The sequence below is a fragment of the Aplysia californica genome, unplaced genomic scaffold, assembly GCF_000002075.1.
Source record: "Aplysia californica isolate F4 #8 unplaced genomic scaffold, AplCal3.0 scaffold01134, whole genome shotgun sequence".
NCBI classification, from domain to species: Eukaryota; Metazoa; Mollusca; class Gastropoda; order Aplysiida; family Aplysiidae; genus Aplysia; species Aplysia californica.
In genome coordinates this window covers 4,521-7,669 of record NW_004798404.1, presented here as the reverse complement: position 1 = coordinate 7,669, position 3,149 = coordinate 4,521, and positions in this window count along the sequence as shown.

Below are 3,149 nucleotides of genomic sequence, written 5' to 3'. Positions count from 1 at the left end.
ATTCTTCGTCTCTACATCGTCGGCTTCATCATCGTCATCATCATGCTCATCATCTTATTCTTTTTCTTCATCTTCTGCTTCTTCTTAGTCTTCTTCTTCTTCTTCTTCTTTTTCTTCTTCTTCTTCTTCTTCTTCTTCTTCTTCTTCTTCTTCTTCTTCTTCTTCTTCTTCTATGCAAAATATACATGAACAGTAATTATTAACACAAATATTGTTAAGATAGATACGTACCTTAAGAACGGTAGGGATCACTGAGTTGTCACAAGTATTATTTAATACAATGCACATCAATGATTATAAATACCGGTACTTGCGGTCTCTGCTGTACATCAAGGACCTATTTATAACCTTCTTGTTGTCCATGCATGTGGCGATACAAAAACTATAGCCTTTTAATTGAAAATGATTTTTTTTTAATGGACCCTGACCATAACAATGGTGGCAAACACTGCTCCAGAGCCTCTTGGTTTCCTCAAATGTGAGGCAGCGTGGTGGAATCGGGCTCTCGTCAAATTTTGGGCATGTAGAGTTATTGGTATCACCCTAAAGCTTGTTCACTTGTCTTTATTTAGATGAAAAAAATGTTCATTTATCTTGAATACAAGTCGAGATATTTGCAAATGAAGGAGGTGGGGGTCACCTGTTTTCAGATATAAAATTAATGAGAAAATGGCCGCCAAAGATTAGTTATTTCCTTAGCTAAGAGTCCGTGATAACTGAATTCTTTAAATTTTTTGTGCCTTTAATCAACGTTTTTCTGAAAAATCCACATACAAATGAGTTCTTTCATGGGCATGAAAGGTGTTGAGCCAAAAAACAAAAAGTTTATAAAAATTAACAAACCTGCGGAAAAATGTAAGTTTCTTCACTTTGATTACTTTGACGAGAGCCTGATTGCACCACGCTGCCTCACAAATGTTTTAGCTGTATGGTATGGGTTCAACACCTCTTTCAGCATTATAGGACCGAGGCGGATCTCTCGAATAAGGACGTTCATTTCCGATAGGGTTGCACCAAGAGGGTAGAGAACCTTGAAAGCTAAAAAAATCAACCCAAATTCGATGGTCCTATTGTTTGGGGATCCAACACATCGTTATACACCGTGAACCCCCCCCCCCCACCAATTTTGCTGTTGTTTTTGTTTTGACAAGTATTTTGCTGCGCTCGCCACTGGATTTAGTCACATGATCGCGCGGGACACATTAAGCGTTGTCAGTCTGGTAGGAATTAATTATTTTGAATTTTGCCCGGGTGGCGGTAGAATAGGTCCTGAATTTCTTTGTTTGTTTTTGTGCTTCGAAAAAATATTTAATTTTCTTTTCAATAATTAAAAAAATTTTTTAAATAAAAAGTTGGCAAACAGAAAAGGAGGCAGTTAGGAGTACATTCACAAATCGTACACTATAAAGAGTCTTTAGTTTTAGTACAGGTTTTACGGCGCTCGCAACTGCATAAGGTCATATGAGCGCCAAAAGATTAGAGGTGTTACAAGAGAGTAACAAACATAAAAAAGAACAAGGGGAGATAAGGACGATAGATGTTTGATATATCGATAGGAAAGAAGGAGCAAACCACACCAGAGCACCCGCCAACCACCCACATAAAGAGTCTGTATATACTTTATATGATCGATATTCTGTTGCCATACTCGGTCTCGCAATATTAATGACGCAGGTACATGATATCTGCTGGTGCGTCATTAATATTGCGAGACCGTGGACACACCTGACGAATATTGGAATATCTACTTTCCAGGCACATCTACTTTCTCGGAACGTCTGCTCTCCTAAAACATCTGCTTTCTTTTAATATTGGAATGTCTGCTGTCTTGGAAAATCTACTTTCCTGGAATATCAAAATACCTACTTTTCTGGAATATTAGAATACACTTTCCTGGAATATTGGAATGTCCACTATCTTGTAATGTCTACTTTTCTGGAATATTGGAATATCTGTTTTCCAGATATATTATAATATAATGCCTACTGTCTTGGAATGTCTACGTGCCTGGAATAACAAAATTCCTACTTCCCTGGAATATCAGAATATCTGGATAAGATCTTGACCGGCAGCCTCTATGCAAATTGGTTTAAGACAATCCAAGACAGCAAAATCCGACGCATGCAGTGGATCTTCAGCCCAGGACATGCAGGAGTCAAGGGAAATGAAATAGCTATGGGTGCTTACCTTTGACCCTCCAACTGTAGTAGCCCTTGTCCGAGAACACATAGCCAGCAGCCGTGAAGAGGACTCCCTCACGAAGGAGGTTGTGATTGAGAAAAGAGTATAGCATGCTGAAGGTAGGAGGAGCAGGCTGCGTGACCCCATCAGACGTTACCACAACCAGTTGATGATGGAGACAATCAGCCTGCCCACACTGCAATGCACCCTCATGAAGAGGGGTGAGGAAGCATGGAGCGTCCCGTCTTCCTAAGACCCCAGTTCTACATTCAAGTAATCAGAATATCTACTTTCCTGGAATATAGGAATGTCTATTGTCTTGGAATATCTACTTTCCTGGAATATAGGAATGTCTATTGTCTTGGAATATCTACTTTCCTGGAATATAGGAATGTCTATTGTCTTGGAATAGCCACTTTCCTGGAATATAGGAATGTCTATTGTCTTGGAATATCTACTTTCCTGGAATATAGGAATGTCTATTGTCTTGGAATATCTACTTTACTGGAGTGTCGAAATGCCAACTTCCCTGGAATAAAGTACTAGAATACCTACCTGTCTGAAATATTGGAATACAAGATGAATATCTCTCAAAAAAATTGTTCTAGAATGTTCTGCACTTGGAACAGACGTAATTTATCCCCCCAAAAATTGTTTGGCATAAATCCAAAAAGAAGAAATTTATTTTGTAAAGGGAAATGACTTTCAGAAAAAAACTCCCATAAACGCAAAAGAAAAGTTCCCACTTTTAAAAATAATGTTAGAAAGTCTTGAAAGTGGGGTTGTTTTTGGTTGGGTTTTTTTGGGGGGTGGGTATTTTTTTCTTTGATATTTAACTATTTTTCCATCTCTGTAACATTTATACAGTATTTCATTTTTCATTTCTCCCTCAGAGATTTTTAAAAAAACCTAACGTTTTTATTCTGGAATTCTTAGAACCAGTGCTGCATTACATGCCCTCCTTTGGA